Source organism: Chelonia mydas, chromosome 9, assembly GCF_015237465.2.
Source record: "Chelonia mydas isolate rCheMyd1 chromosome 9, rCheMyd1.pri.v2, whole genome shotgun sequence".
Taxonomy (NCBI): domain Eukaryota; kingdom Metazoa; phylum Chordata; order Testudines; family Cheloniidae; genus Chelonia; species Chelonia mydas.
The window spans coordinates 64,759,830-64,777,575 of NC_057855.1; the positions used below are offsets into that span (position 1 = coordinate 64,759,830).

At 40.5% G+C, this 17,746-nt stretch overlaps 1 long non-coding RNA gene across 3 annotated transcripts in view; it reads right to left on the minus strand.

The window, feature by feature from the left end:
• Positions 1-17,746, minus strand: part of LOC119567136 — a 138,998-nt gene that overhangs the window by 10,140 nt on the left and 111,112 nt on the right. For all 3 annotated transcript variants that reach the window (XR_005226918.2, XR_005226917.2, XR_006283679.1), the window contains exon 2: positions 5,782-5,925. This is a non-coding gene — a long non-coding RNA (uncharacterized LOC119567136). The remainder of the gene's footprint in view (positions 1-5,781; positions 5,926-17,746) is intronic.

Here is a 17,746-nt window from a genome sequence, read left to right on the forward strand (position 1 = left end):
TGCACAGTCACTCCTCTGGGTCTGGACTGTGCTATGTGACTCCTAATTTCCACCTCTAGTTTATGGTCACTGGTACTAAATATTTGGTCAGAGACTGTCTTAGCATCTCACATTTGACTGTGGTAGGTACTCTGCTAGTATGACAGTTCTGAGCAAGGATATTATGTCATTTACCAACGGTGCTTTCCTGAAACAATCCTTTAAAAACAGACACAAATGACAGACAAAGAAAGGGATGACTGGGAGGGGTTTGTCATTTTTCCTGACCCAGTTTTCCATTCCTCATTTCTATTAGGTTTTTAGAGACAGATGAACTTCTGCATCTTTCCTTCCTCTAGTACCTTCTGTACAACTCCATATGGATCCTTTCAAAACCTTGCCTTGTTTTTCATCCTTTCCTCCCTGTTTTCTGTCTGCATCAGTGCCCTAATTTCATTCCTTCTTTCTTGGTAATTGTATTCAAAACTCTCTTTGTTTGTTGTTTGCTAACCTGCATTTCCCCCCTTTTCTAGTCAGCTTATCTCTTCTTTAGTCCTTTTGATTAAGTCCTCAATTCATTTTGTATCTCTCTATTTCTCCCCAGTCTTTCTAAACTAAAATTGTAAAGCACTGCAGGGAATACATGTATTTACCTCTCAATGCTCCTAGCCAAGGAAGCTTTCAGACTGCCTTGTAGGCTGCAAAATGCACCTTAAAGACTTTCCAACACAGACACTGAGCCATTTCACTCTTTTCTTCCTATTCTTCTCTGACAACAGCAACAGTCCTACTTACTAGCCCACATGAGGGTCTTTTTGAACTATAGCTTGCTTCTGCCAGGGTCCTCTTGTGATTATCAGATAAAGTGAATAACCTACACCCTTTCTGATCCCACTGAGGGTTACCAAAAGAAACTACACCATCTGCTCAAGAAACTCCCTGAAAAAGCACAAGAACAAATCTGCATAGATACACCCCTAGACCCCCAACCAGGGGTATTCTGTCTGCTACCCAAAATCCATAAAACTGGAAATCCTGGATGCCCCATCATTTCAGGCATTGGCACCCTGACAGCAGGATCGTCTGGCTATGTAGACTCCCCCCTCAGGCCCTACGCTACCAGCACTCCCAGCTATCTTCGAGACACCACTGACTTCCTGAGGAAACTACAATCCATAGGTGATCTTCCAGAAAACACCATCCTAGCCACTATAGATGTAGAAGCCCTCTACACCAACATTCCACACAAAGATAGACTACAAGCCATCAGGAACAGTATCCCCAATAATGTCATGGCAAACCTGGTGGCTGAACTTTGTGACTTTGTCCTCACCCATAACTATTTCACATTTGGGGACAATGTGTACCTTCAAATCAGCGGCACTGCTATGGGTACCCACATGGCCCCACAGTATGCCAGCATTTTTATGGCTGATTTAGAACAACGCTTCCTCAGCTCTCATCCCCTAATGCCCCTACTCTACTTGCGCTACATTGATGACATCTTCATCATCTGGACCCATGGAAAAGAAGCTCTTGAGGAATTCCACCATGATTTCCACAATTTCCATTCCACCATCAACCTCAGCCTGGACCAATCCACACAAGAGATCCACTTCCTGGACACTACAGTGCTAATAAGCGATGGTCACATAAACACCACCCTATACCGGAAACGTACTGACCGCTATACTGACCTACTTGCCTCCAGCTTTCATCCAGACCATACCACACGATCCATTGTCTACAGCCAAGCTCTACGATACAGCCGCATTTGCTCCAACCCCTCAGACAGAGACAAACACCTACAAGATCTCTATCAAGCATTCTTACAACTACAATACCCATCTGCTGAAGTGAAGAAACAGATTGACAGAGCCAGAAGAGTACCCAGAAGTTACCTATTACAGGGCAGGCCCAACAAAGAAAATAACACAACGCCACTAGCCATCACCTTCAGCCCCCAACTAAAACCTCTCCAATGCATCATCAAGGATCTACAACCTATCCTGAAGGATAATCCCTCACTCTCACAGATCTTGGGAGACAGGCCAGTCCTTGCTTACAGACAGCCCCCAAACCTGAAGCAAATACTCACCAGCAACTACACAACAAAAACTCTAATCCAGGAACCTATCCTTGCAACAAAGCCCGTTGCCAACTGTGTCCACATATCTATTCAGGGGACACCATTATAGGGCCTAATCACATCAGCCACACTATCAGAGGCTTGTTCACCTGTACATCTACCAATGTGATATATGCCATCATGTGCCAGCAATGCCCCTCTGCCATGTACATTGGCCAAACCGGACAGTCTCTACGTAAAAGAATAAATGGACACAAATCAGACGTCAGGAATTATAACATTCAAAAACCAGTCGGAGAACATTTCAATCTCTCTGGTCACTCGATTACAGACCTAAAAGTGGCAATTCTTCAACAAAAAAACTTCAAAAACAGACTCCAACGAGAGACTGCTGAATTGGAATTAATTTGCAAACTGGATACAATTAACTTAGGCTTGAATAAAGACTGGGAGTGGATGTGTCATTCCACAAAGTAAAACTATTTCCCCATGTTTATTTCTGCCCCCTGCCCCTCCACTGTTCCTCACATGTTCGTCAACTGCTGGAAATGGCCCACCTTGATTATCACTACAAAAGTTTTTTATTTTTTATTTTTCTCCTGCTGGTAATAGCTCACCTTACCTGATCACTCTTGTTACAGTGTGTATGGTAACACCCATGGTTTCATGTTCTCTGTGTATCTAGAATCTCTCCACTGTATTTTCCACTGCATGCATCCGATGAAGTGAGCTGTAGCTCACGAAAGCTTATGCTCAAATAAATTTGTTGGTCTCTAAGGTGCCACAAGTACTCCTTTTCTTTTTGCGGATACAGACTAACACGGCTGCTACTCTGAAACGTACACCCTTGCTGAATAACTGCAGCAGGAGGGGAGAGGCAATGGGTTGTTACACCACATGAACTTTTCAATGTGCACGTAATGTGGCAGTTTCTCACCAAACCTCTGACGAATATTGCAAGAAACGAGAATAATATTAGTCTGAAATTCTGCTGGGATTTATCTCCTTTCTTAAAGGAAAAGTGTGGGTAACTAACAAAGAAATATTAAGCCAGGTGCCAAATTTAGTTTTGTTTGATCTGATTTTGAGTTTTATTATTTCTACAGACCCTTTCACCTCTTTCACAGATACTGGTCTGGTCTGCAGCATTTCTACCTGCTCCATTAATACCATAAAGCACAGCTTTCATTTTGCTGAAGTTGCTTAGTAACAATAGGTGAATATATAGGACACACACACACACACACACACATTTTGCCATTTTTTGGAAGTGAAACTCCCATTCAGGCCATTAGGACAGGAGGCCTCAAGATTTTTCATACTGTAGACCATATCTTAACAAATTGATTGGCTCACGGACAACTTCCCCTTACAGTCATGATGCTGAGAACTACCCCCACTCTAGTTGTGATTGTATAATACACCAACTGTCTGTGCAAAAATGAAGCATCAGGGAAGTGTGAAGGGCAGGAATTTCAAAAGTGCTCAGCAGTGTCCTAACTTCACTCCCACTGAAGTCATTGGGAGCAAAGTTAGGCCAACCCTGAATGCTTCTGAAAATCCCCATGTGTCTTTAACAGTCTTTCAGTGTGATTTAGTAGGTGAAAGCAAAGAGAAGGAGCTCATACCATGTGACCAGCCAGCTCTCCATTGATCAACACACCATGTTATGGCAGTAAATGGCCCTGTATACTTCACATGTAACATACTTCTATAGCTTGCCACTTTTACTCTGTGAGCGTGCTTTGTTACCCCTTGGGGAGTCATATCCTCAGCATAAGAGGTTGATCCTGCTCTCACTGAAGTTTTACCATTAACTTCATCATGTGTATGCTCAAGGCTATGGAGTTTGGTTTTATATTTAGGTATAGGTTTTTACAGATAAAAATCTTTTAAAAGTTGAGTGCAGGGCCCAGTTTTGAATATATTTATGTTTAAAAGGCAGAAATGAAACTATTTCTGTACCTGATTATGGTATATTTAAAGCTTTTCTTTCCTTTTTCTTTTTTGGTGCGAGACTACATCTTGCTTTTTAATGTGCGATTCTTAGGCGAGAATGGGTTGTTGCTTAGCCTGCATGGTATTACTCATCCTCCACTCCCCACGGCAGATTTGTGCTGCTAACGTCTGGCAGGGGTTGGTTAGACACAAGCTGGTGGAGTACAGATCATAATTAATGCAAAGAAGGAAGGATTTTTAAATTTTAAGATAAAATGTGACACCAAATGTGCATGTTTTGTATAAAAACTCAGTGGAATTGGGTGTTCCGGCACTGATAAGAAGAGCTTTTTACACTCGAAGATGCATCTATCTAATCTTGCTGTATCAATGCAACCAGTTTGATTGCAAGGGTGTAACTGGGGCAAAATATGGCCTATTTAATTCACATAAGACAGAAGCTTGTGTATTAAACTTATGGCATGCTAAATGTCACTTGAGTTCAAGTGGTGAGATACAACAATTGTGCAAGGCTTCCCCCCGCCCCTTGGCAACAAAGAATTAATTCCATGTGCTAAGAAATTAGGATTATAAATCCTAACACACACATTATATTTCTACAGCATATTTTACGCTGAAGGATCCAAAAGTATTTTAGAGACAATAACCCAAAGGCAGCAGCAATTATTTAGTCCTTACTTAGGCGGAGAGGTTTCAATGGGAATTTTGCCTGATGAAGGACATTTAGGATTTGGTCTAATAAAGAAATCAGTTCATTCACTTTGGAAATGAAGTCATATCTCAAAGCTCCATCCAATTGAAGACTACTGAATCCAAGTGAAGACTACTGAATTCAGTTGAAATGGCAGGGGGAAATTTAGGAGGCAAAATGCAATTGCAAAAATTAGAGTTGGAGCCACCTGACTACCAAAAGCATCAGAGGCTCTTAAATGACTGCAAGCAATAAGCACGGAAATGTCTGCAAGTGTTAAGCCAGCAGCACCCTTAAAGCCAATCAGCTCAAAAATGGTTGGCAAAATAATCAACCACATGCACTGGCGAGCAGTACTTCTTTTCATTCTCTGTTATCCAGCTCCTAAAATGTGATCCATTGTAATATGTGTCGCTCAACAAATTCACAAGCGTAATAAAAAGAACTAGATCATTCCCCTCTACTAATGGAAGGAAAGAGGAAAAAATGTGAACAATAAAATTACATTTCAGAGTTCTTCCAGCTTTTCTGTATTTGAGGCCAGCAGTTCCCTTTTAGTTTTGTGTACATTGTAAATGTAGCGGTCATTATTTATTCAGCATGTTTGTCTTTTGTAAAGTCATTTTTAATTTTTAATATTCACATTGATAGGCTTTGTTCACCAGAGTGGTGCACAGGGGCATAGATCTGTTTATATTTATTCATTAGTGTGTTGCTAATTAAAAATGTGTTTAATTAAACTTGTAAAAAAAGATAAGAGAATGAACATGTTGAAGTAAAAGACCCCAAGGCTATGAAATAACTTCCGCAGTTAACTTGTTAAAGCTAATGTGGGCAGCAGGAGTGTCAAAAGCATCTAATGCTTGCTACAAAGTTTAAAATGAAATGGTGGCAGTAAAGTTAACATGTACCTGTCTCACTTAGAATATTCATGCCCAGGAATCAAAGAGCGTCACTCACTTTCCCTCTGGCTGCTCCCCTGGCTGGTGTTTTGCATTGTTTTCTTAGAAGTAAGTCTTTGCAAAGATGAACAAGACCACACCCCATATAAATGAGTACTGACCTTCCATAGGAAGTGAGTGCAACTTTGGCCATCTCTGCCAGGTTGAACAACATTGCACTGTCCCCTTCTCCAAGCCTTCATAGATCCTTGTCCAACTACTGAAATGCCACAGCATCTTCAATATTTCCTTCTTAGCTCCCAATCCTGCAAACAGTTAATCGTGGGCATTTAGTTGCTCCTATTGGCTGTCAAGTCAGCAGTCACTATATACTTCTCACCTACTTAACCTGCAGACAACTGATGGCTGTAGAAGCTCCTGACAGCAACAGAACTGGTGTAGTGCATTGCACAGGAAATGCGTACTGTGGATCTGTCTATGGTGGGGCCTCACTGTGAAGAGCTATTTTGGGAGGGCTAGGGGTGATTTGGACCTTAGAAGGAGTGAGAGCACTACTGATGGATCCAGGAAGCTGCAACAGCAGAGTTGCTATGTAGCTACTATGTAATCTCCACAAGATTTCTCTCTCTCTGTACCCATGTAGATCCCAAACACATAATGTGGCACAGGGGCCTGGATTTGGCCCCTGCTTATTTGGATATAATGTACTTATACCACATAGATAAATTAATTTGCCCCTACCGTGTGGGGTCACACTATTTGACCATTTAGGACCATTCTTCCCCTACTGTCTCCCCACTGGATTTGGATGGATGCGGATTATAATGAAGGGAAAACATACTGAAAGTTATAGTAAACAAGAAGATCACACAAGAATGGAAGTCTCAGTCATTATCTATGACAAATGACTGGTTAACAACTAAAGAATGATTCAGTTGATTCAGGGAGAGAATAACCTTCAAAATGAATTAAAATTTAGGCACATTTAACAACATATGGAGTCTTTTCATTCAAATTTAAGATGAAAATTTTATGATTTATTTCATGAAATTTTAACTATCATCTGGAACAAATCACTTATGTTTTCATTATTTCCTTAGGATATTTATTTAATTCTTTGTACATTAAAATATTAATGTGCAATTTCATATATATTTTCCTTACCTTCTTACAATCCCTTCAATTTGTCCATTAAAAAGTTACATAAAAATAAGTTAATTAAAACATCTTCCCAATGTTTGAGTTTTTTCATTCAAATATATAAAATATAGCACTGTACATTTACATGGTGCTTTACAAGCAGATTGAGAGGTTCCCTGCCCCAAAGACCTTACAGTACATAAGGAAAGTCAAAATATACACACATTACAAGATACTGGACAATAGTTGATGTGAGGGAGAGCATATGGGTTATTGACAAGGAGAAGAGAGGAAAGATTTCTTGAAGACATGGGGTGAAATTCTAGAATCACTGAAGTCAACTGGAATTTTACCATTTTTACATCGACTACAGTGGGGCTAGGCTTTCACCAATGGAATTTAAGAAAGAATTTGAAGGAGGACAGAGAAGTTCCTTGGTGGAGGAGACAGATTGTTCCAGGTGTAGGAGTCAGCCAAGATAGCACAATAATGGATCAAGATAGATAAGGCTGTTATGATAGAGACCACAGATGAACAGATTAGATCAGACAGCATGGACGAAGGTGCTAAGAGTGGGGGAAGGAGACATAAGGTTCCCAGTGACATCACTGATGCAGAAAGAGGTCCAATGTATTGGGAAGCCTGTGGAAGTATGAAGAGCATTAGGGAAAAGGAGAGCAAAAATATAAATGGAGGTAAGATTATGGTGAGGCCAAGGAACTTAAATTTAAAGCAGTAAGAGAAAGTAAATCAACTGAGGGATTCCAAGATGGGATGATCTGGATGGAATGCTAGTACAGGAAGAGCAATTTACACGTGTAAAAACTGACACCAAGATAGAAAATTCAGAAGCTAGGAAGGATTGTGGAATTGTCAATGGCAGTACAGAGGGAAGTGGAGGAGAAGGATTAGGAGATCAAATGAGTACTAGAGAGACTGACTTTGCAATGGTGGTGGGTTATAAAGGAGATCTAGAGATGAGACTGGATGAAAGGGAATAGGCTAGAGACAAATTTGGAAATCATTTGTGTATCTGTACTAGTGTAAGTCATGCAAGCAGCAGAAGTGAAAAAGAGATAGAGGCACTGTATTAAAACAATAAGTAATAACATAATATGTACTGTTTCAGAGAAGCAGCTGTGTTAGTCTGTATCCACAAAAAGAAAAGGAGGACTTGTGGCACCTTAGAGACTAACAAATTTATTTGAGCATAAGCTTTCGTGAGCTACAGCTCACTTGCATCCGATGAAGGGAGCCATAGCTCACGAAAGCTTATGCTCAAATAAATTTGTTAGTCTCTAAGGTGCCACAAGTCCTCCTTTTCTTTTCGCATAATATGTACTGTGTTCCAGTTATGATCTCAGTAGCAGAAGTCTTTCTGCAAATATTCCTGAGGATTATGATGTCAGATCAGTTAAGAGATGAACTGTTGAACTGAGTTGAACTATGAAACACATGAAACAAAGGTATTTAGACACTACAGTAATGGATGTGATAGTAAATGCTGTAACAGACAGCTGTAGCAAGATTAATTTACACTAACATATGAACGTACCAAAGTAAGTATACTGTAAAAGTCATTTCTAAATTATTATTATTTATCTGTATTACTGTAATGCCTTGGAACCCCAGTCATGGACCAGCATTCCCTTGTACTAGGCACTGTACAAACATAGAATAAAAAGATGTTACCCTCCCCAAAGAACTTAATTCAAATTTCACTATAGCCTCATTCTACAAAGGTTGGTTATAGAACATAGCTAGTCTCTATGATAATTCATCTCCCACATACGTCATCTGATGATATTTTATGAGCTGTGTACAAAACAGAAACAAAGAATTATTTTGCTATCTATGTTACCAGGAGTATTTACAATTATTTGATTCAGTAATTGCATTTTAAAAATCGTGAAGAGTGCTGAAATGACAGTGCAGGAATTATACACAAGAGAGGTGAGGGAGGACACCAACAGTTCAGGTCTTCCCACACTTACCTGTCAAGGTATCTTACAGCTTTCCTGGAGAGACCAACCCAAAGAGTGAGGGGAGAGATCATTCTCCATGCCTACTCCATCCATGTCTTTCTGATGATAATTGCCAGCAAGGGCACCAAGTAACATGGTGGTTTTCCCCTGCTAGTAGTTTTGGCTGATCTATTTGAGTTTTGGTCTTTTCCAACTTGGGTCTTGATGCTGTAACATGTACAGTTCCTGCATGGTACTCCATTGAAAGCAATGGGGATCAGCTCGCAACAAAGTAACTGTAGAGGAGAGGCCCTGTTTTAAGTCTTAATCCCTCCTTAAAACTCTCCTTTGCCATGATTCCTACAAAAACATGATCGTGGTTAGGCAGTTAGTGTGCTGAGACCGCTGCTGATCATGCTGACCAATATTGTCTATGTTTCCTTGTGCTCCTCCCTCTGTCTGTTCATCTCTTGTCTTAACCTTATGTTGCAAGCTCTTTGGGATAGGAACTATATTTTTGTTGTGTTTGTACAGCACATAGAACAATGGGGTCCAGGTCCAAAACTGAGGCTCCAAATAACAAAAACGTGTCTAGATTTGCAGCAGTGACCCGGAGGTAAATGGTTCTGGCACCCTTTTCACAAGCCCCTTAACCATCCAGTCCCCAGAAGTCCTAGTATATAAACTTATGTGGTGACACCCCACCCAAGAATTCTGAAGGAACTCAAATATAAAATTGCAGAACGATTAACTCTGGTATATAACCTATCACTTAAATCAGCCTCTGTATCAGATGATTGACAGATAGCTAATGCAATGCCAATTTTACAAAAAGGCTCCAGACAATCCTGGCAATTACACACCAGTAAGCCTATCTTCGGTACCAGACAAATTGATTGAAACTCTAATAAAGAACAGAATTATCAGACACAAAGCTGAACATGATATATTGGGGAAGAGTCAACATGGCTTTTGTAAAGGGAAATCATACCTCACCAATCCATTAGAATTCTTTGAGAGGGTCAACAAACGTGGACAATGGTGATCCAGTGGATATAGTGTACTTTGACTTTCAGAAAGCCTTTGTCAAGGTCCCATACCAAAAACTCTTAAGCAAGGTAAGCAGTCACAGTATAAGAGGGAAGATCCTCTCATAGATCTGTATGTGATTAAAAGATTGGAAATAAAGGGTAGGAATAAATGGTCAATTTTCACAGTGGAGAGAGATAAATAACGGAGTCCCGCGATGATCTGTACTGGAACCAGTGCTGTTCAGCATATTCATAAGCGACCTGAAAAGGGGTAAACAGCAAGATGGCAAAGTTTGCAGATGATACAAAATTAGTCAAGATAGTTAAGTCCAAAGATGAATGCAAAGGGTTGTCACAAAACTGTGGCTAATGGAGTCCAGGAGAGGTCCCCATAGACTTTGAGCCCCTAAACTGCTCTAAATACCATTGGGGCTGGCATATGGCTTGAGAATCAGAAAATGGCAACCAGTACCCTCAGAGCCTCCCTGCACTTGGAAGCTGGGCTCAGCAGAGAATCTGGCCCGTACTGTGTGATTCTCTAACAGTTAGAGTCTAACTCAATGGGTTTCTTTACAAGAAGTGCAGAACTGTGGATGCAAAACAGAGGCAGCCAAAATTTATGATCACAGCTGGTTTAATTGAACAATGCTACACTTCATCCAGAGCATAAAGAAGTAGGGAAGTACATGGTGGGGAAGTCTGGATCTAAGCAGACCTTTCCAAAGAAAACCAGACTGTTAAATGACTCTTTTTACTCTGGTTTCAGAGTAGCAGTTGTGTTAGTCTGTATCCGTGTCATAAATATAAAGGGAAGGGTAAACCCCTTTAAAATCCCTCCTGGCCAGAGGAAAAATCCTCTCACCTGTAAAGGGTTAAGAAGCTAAAGGTAACCTCGCTGGCACCTGACCAAAATGACCAATAAGGAGACAAGATACTTTCAAAAGCTGGGAGGAGGGAGAAAAACAAAGGGTCTGTGTCTGTCTGTGTGATGCTTTTGACGGGGACAGAACAGGAATGGAGTCTTAGAAGTTTTAGTAAGTAATCTAGCTAGGTATGTGTTAGATTATGATTTCTTTAAATGGCTGAGAAAATAGCTGTGCTGAATAGAATGAATATTCCTGTCTGTGTGTCTTTTTTGTAACTTAAGGTTTTGCCTAGAGGGATTCTCTATGTTTTGAATCTAATTACCCTGGAGGGTATCTACCATCCTGATTTTACAGAGGTGATTCTTTTTTTACTTCTATTAAAAGTCTTCTTGTAAGGAAACTGAATGCTTTTTCATTGTTCTAAGATCCAAGGATTTGGGTCTGTGGTCACCTATGCAAATTGGTGAGGATTTTTACCAAACCTTCCCCAGGAAGTGGGGTGCAAAGGTTGGGAGGATTTTGGGGGGAAAGACATTTCCAAACTACGTTTTTTCAGGAACCCAGATAAAGTTTGGTGGTGGCAGTGGAAGTCCAAGGGCAAAGGGTAAAATAGTTTGTACCTTGGGGAAGTTTTAACCTAACCTGGTAAAAGTAAGCTTAGGAGGTTTTCATGCAGGTCCCCACATCTGTACCCTAGAGTTCAGAGTGGGGAAGGAACCTTGACAATCCGCAAAAAGAAAAGGAGTACTTGTGGCACCTTAGAGACTAACAAATTTATTTGAGCATAAGCTTTCGTGAGCTACAGCTCACTTCATCGGATGCATTCTGTTTCTATTCTTGAGCACTCTATTCTTTTTTCATTCTCCAGTGGTTCTGCCAATGGTTTGGCCACCCAGCCTTTGTCAGAGCTGCTGAAGGGTTGGCAGCCCCGGACACAACAAAAAAGAACAGAGTTATCAAGGCTAGAAATAGAAAGTATGGTAACTCATTTAGCTAGTTGGGGTTTAATTGAAACGGTGTATATCAGATTCAGACCATCTCCACCCTATTAACTCCTCGAGCATCACACCTGGTACATACTCAGGAGGCATGCATTTTTGTGCAGCACCCGTTGACCTTCATGAAAATTGTACAGAGCTCTGAAACTTACAGCATATGATCAGTGTGCCACACATGTGCCACTTTGATGGATGAATGTACACTCAGCAAATTGCAGGGCAGAAAAAGGGTTATAAAAGTAAAACAATTTCTTATACTCTTATTGAGTCTGCTATATTGCCTCAGACTATTCGGTCATATAAGCCAGCTTTCTGCCAGCAGCAATAGCTAGCACCTGATTAATAATTATTATGTATATGAATATTCTTTTAAACAAGGCAAAACCCCCACACAGCCATGATGCAAGTAGTGAATTATGAACTGTGTAATGCTATGGTATGTGGTGTGGGAGTAAATTCTGCCTTTCCCCCTACAGTGGCCAGTTTATGACCTAAAGCAGGAGATTTGATTACTCTTATAATTATCCTAGCTTGTATGACAGCTACAAGCAATGATAGTAGTCATAAAATTATCCAACCCGTTTCAAAATCCAGCTCCAGTATTTGTCTCTGTGACCTGCTACTTCTGTGAATTCCAGAGATTGCTGATACTATGGGTAAAGAAGGTCTATATGTCATTTTATTGCTTCTAAATGTACTGCTCATTAATTTCAGTGACTGCCCCCTTGATCCCTATATTATGGGGCGGGGGGAAGAAATGGAGGGGCTGATTGGTTTTCATCACTTCATATACCTCAATCAAGTCCCCTCTGATACCTAACCTCTACAGGCGAGGTTAATTCTAGCCATTGCAAACTGTTGGACCCTTGATGTTCTTCAGTGCCTTCATGAATTTAAATAAAATTTAAACACATGCAGGGAATTACACCAATACGTGTATTACAGAGAGGGGGGATGAAAGGAGGCAGCCCCAAAATTCCCTGTGGGAAGCCAGATACTCTGTGGGACTAATTCAAAACCATGTTCCATTTTATTCAGCAATAGCATTTGAACAAATATTTCCTTCTTTCAAGCTCACCTAATTTTGAGCCTACAGAATCTGCAGACCTTATGGGATAAAACCACATGTTGAATTAAAAACAGGCCTGGCTCACAAAACGTGGATTTGGTTGTGAATGTGCCTAAAGTCCAGGTGAGTTTGAATCCAAGTTTTGGTTTGGACTCATCTCTAGTGGGAACTTCTCCTCCTGTTTGTCAGTTGCTGCTGCTTTGAGGGGTTTTTGTACAAATTAACTTTGAGAATTTTATTCCATAGTAGTATTATAGTTTATGTAAAGGGGTAGATGAGATTTTAGTGGGATGTAGAACAGTGTACATGGAGAGACACGAACATGAAACGTCTGAAAAGGGTTTTAACTGGTAGCATGTGAAGTAGGGAAAAGCCTTATACTAGACAGTGGAGGCAATTATCTTGGTAACACTGCAAGGGAAATCTAGACAGAAAAAACATCACCACTTCCACTGGGCCTGCTTCACAAATTTCCAAAAATTGACACTCAAGAAGAAAAATGTGCGTTCTCATATGATCGAAACATGAGAATATGAAACATTCAGGAATTAGCATAGCATATGCAGAGGTGAAGGCCTAATAGAAAGGTAACCCAAAATGTCCTGATCCCAATCTTTTCCATCCAGGGACTCTTGACTCAATGAAGCAGTCTTCCTATAACACACACTTGCGTATGTTTCCATAGACTATTAGAATAAGACTTTCAAAAGCACTTAGCATTGGCCTAACTGCTCCATTGAAGTCAACTGGAAAACAGAGTTATGTGAAATCTGGTTGCTTTTGAAAATCCCACCTGAGACAGACACAGTAGAACCTCAGAATTATGAACACCAGAGTTACAGACTGATCAACCACACTCCTCATTTGGAACTGGAAGTATATAATCAGGCAGCAGCAGAGACAAAAAAATAAAAATTAAATATTGTAAATATTGTAATTAAATATTAAATATTGTGTTAAACACAAACTACTAAAAAAAAAGGGAAAGAAGCATTTTTCTTCTGCATCATAAAGTTTCATAGCTGTATGAAGTCAAAGTTCAGTTAGAAACTTTCGAAAGAACAGCCATAACGTTTTGTTCAGAGTTATGAACATTTCAGAGTTATGAACAACCTCCATTCCCGAGGTGTTCGTAATTCTGAGGTTCTACTGTAAGTGATTTTAGCATCACTGCAGCTAATAAAAGATCTGCTAATATACCACTCTTTAAAGAACTGGCATGGTGAGTGGCCATAGCACCTCAGGCTGTGAGCTATCAACTATCATGAGTTAAGCAGCATTAGTCCTGGTCAGTAACAGAAGAGGAGACATTAAGGGAACTTTCCTCTGTGAAACAGCTGTATAGTATTACTGTGGAAACAGCTGACACTGTGGCTGCACTTCAGTGATGTGATTCTTGTAGTTTGCAAAGTGCTTTGGGATCCTGAAGGGTATAAGGTGGTGTATACAAATGTACAGTATATGATTAATCAGATTACTTTTGAGCCTTCAAAATAAACTTCTTAACATGAATTACTTTTAATGTGGAATATTCTTTTGTAGACCTTGCATACTAAACTTTTTAGTAAGGGTCTTTAAGCTTCCTTCTGTACCGCTTATTTTATTATTTTCCACTCTATATGCTGTAAAGCCACAATATGCAATTTTGGTGTCTTGCTGAATTCACATTTTTTATTTGTTTATTTTTTTATGTAGGGATACCTATCAATCATGTTGTCAACACAGCTTTGTTGTATTATCTGTCTAGCATTACCTGTCTTTAGAGATGTTTAAAGCTTCTCTGATGTGGAAACACTGATTTACACTCTGTCGTCTCCCAGACTGGACTTACTATAATTGTCTATAACCTGGCCTTTTCAAAACTTTAATTAGGAGATTACAGATTGTTCAAAAGCCTGCTGCTAGACATTTTACTCTTTCCAAATTCAGAGACATTACTTCCACTATATTGTATTGATCACAATGGCATTCTATGCAATAACCATGTTGATTTCAAAATTCTTACTTTGACATTTAAATTTCTTCATGACCTTTTCCCTTCCACTCTCCCCCTCTTTTGCTCGACTAAACTTTATATCCCTTTGTATTGTCTTAGGTGTGATATTTCTGAGTTGGAACAGAAATAAGCTAATAATAAGTGGGGCTGCATCATGAAACTTTTACTTTATTAAGAGCCCACTGGAGATGTAGCTTTCCTGCTTACATGCACTACCCACTCTGCTCTCTGCATTCTAATACCTCACTGTAGCTTTACAGTCTCTCAGAGGACTTTATAACGTCTGGAATTAATTATATTGCTCAGTGGAATGGAGTCACAAATTCTGGAGTGGATTTTGTAGTTCAATGAACTAGCTGACACATTACACTTGGGTCAACTAACCACAGTTTATTTTATACAATACTGCTAGCATATTAGGATTTGTCTGAAAGCAGCTGCCTTAAAGGTAGTGCTACGTGAAACATACAGTTTGAAGCATTACTTTTGACTATCTAGTTGTTGAGAAAGGGATGGACACTTAAGAACATCACAATGATGAAGGAGGAAGTTTCAAAGGTCAAATAAATATCCAAGCTTTTGGATGCATTTCTGGAGCTATGAAGTTTTCCTATTTGAATAACTCTTCATTGTATACACGTCCGTAGATGGGATGGTGTATCCATAGGACTGGTACAGCATAGTAGCAGCAGTGCAAGCAGTTTTGCAATAACAAGTAAAGCTTCAGTGTTCACTTAGGATGTTATTTTAGTACATACAATCCATTCAGTTCTTGGTGGACCTGCAGTAATTCCAACAAACGTGCCTATGAGGGAATGTTACTCACCCTGTGCCGCAACTATGGGTGCTCGCTCTAGGTGTGTATGAGCCCCATGCACGTCAGATTAGAGATTTTAGGTAGCAGTGCCTGTTCAGACCACACATGCACCCCATGAGGCCCTGTGCTCTGCACCTGGCTATACAGAGCTGTGTAGGCAAACCGCTCTCAGTTACTTCTGTACTCCAGAGCTCCATGGTAAAGAATTCCAAAGCAGAGGAAAGAAGAACAGGTAGCGGACCATCCATAGGGACACACATCTTGAAGAACCACAGTTACTGCACAAGGTGAGTAACCTTCTCTTCTTCTTTGAGTAGTGTCCCTTTGGGTGCTCCACTCTATGTGACTACCAAGCAGTACCCTCTATGAAGGGGTGGGTCTCTGGAGTCAACTCCAAGATTGAAGACAGTACAGTAAAGCCATACATTGCATCGGAAGGCATGATTAACAGCACAGTGTTCAGAAAAAGTCTGAATGGAGGTCCAAGTCGTGGCCCTACATATTTCCATGATGGGAACAGTCTTAAGAAAGGCTATTGAAGTAGAGAGGAATTTTGTGGAGTGAGTTAATACTTTAGGAGGTTGAAGATCATGAGACTGATAGCAATAGGTAATACAGCCAGATATCGATCTACACAGGATTTGTTTGGAAGTTGGAGATCCCTTAGTTCTGCCTGCAATAGAAAGAAACAATCTTGGAGATTTTTCCAAAGGGTTTTCTGTCTAGGTAACAGGCTAATGCTCCTCTGACATTGAGTGTATTTAACACTGCACCTCCTTTATCCTGCTGCAATTTAGGGATGAACATGGGAAGGTGGATAGGTTTGTTAATGCAGAAGTCTGAGGATACTTGTGGTAAGAACTTGGGATGTGGTTGCTATGTGACCTTAAAAGGAACTGTGAAGGAGTGATTTGCCATCACAGCCCCTGCCTCTCCAACTCTTCAAGCAGAAATGATGACTATGAGAAAGGGCTTTTATATAAACAAGTGTAGAATGGAGCAGGTAGCCATAGTTTCAAAGTGTGTGCGTGTAGTGGGAGGCTTGTGAGGCATCTAAGCACTAAGTTGAGGACCCAAGCTGTGTAGGGCATCTGACTTGTGGAAAGAGGTTCCCCATTGTCATTGGATGAACTAAAAAAATCCTCTACTATATGATGGAAGGCCGTAATAACTGCTAAATTTACTCTAATGGATCTGTCATTTTTAGCTCTAGGATGTAATCTAGTATACCTGATAATGGAGAGGATGTAGATGAAAAATGTCTTAGGTTGCACCATGATTGAATCTCATCCACTTTTACAGGTAGGTATTATGAGTTGAATGTTTCCTACTATGGAAGAGCACGCTCTTCCATTCTCTCTAACCCTGTGAGCCATTTATCAGCCATGCCTTGAGTTGAAGAACCAGCATCTGAAGCAGTGGGTTTTTTACCCACAAAAGCTTATGCCCAAATAAATCTGTTAGTCTTTAAGGTGCCACTGGACTCCTTATTGTTTTTGTGGATAAAAACTAACACGGCTATCCCTCTGATACTCAAGGTTGTGGCGAAGGATTTGACTGACATTATGAGAGAGAAGATGGGGGACTGTCTGGAAGGTGACTGATTGGAAGACAGCAAGCTGGGTGAGGTAAAGGAACCATGTTTGTCTTGGCCATGTTGGAACTAATAGAAAAACCCTGGCCTTGACTTTCCTTATCTTGAACAGCATCTTGGATATCGAGGGAGCTGGGGAAATGCATACAGCAGGTCTAAACTCCTACAACAGTGAAAGGCACCCTGAAAGGCATGGAGTGGTGACCCAGTTCACCCGGGAGCAAAAGTGTGAGGACTTCTTGTATTTGGCTGTGGCAAACATGACTATCTGTGGGTTGTCCCAACATCAAAATATATGGCAGAGTGTAATGGAATCTGTCTCCCATTCGTGAACTTGTGAGAAGCACCTGCTGAGGAGATTGGCTGTGATGTTTTGCACGTCCAGAAGGTAAGCTAATGGGATGTTGAACTGGTTTCATATGCACCAATTCCAGAGCCTCACTGCACTAGCGTAAAGGGAGGGTGATCTTGCTTCCCCTTGACAGTTAATGTAAAATATGCATGACATACTGTCTGTCATGATCCTCACATATTTGCCCTGAACAGTAGAAGAAAACAGATACAGGCATTTCTGACTGCTCTGAGTTCTAGCAAGTTGATGTGCAGAGTGGACTGGAGAGGTGCCCACTTGCCTTGAGCAGTGTGAGCATC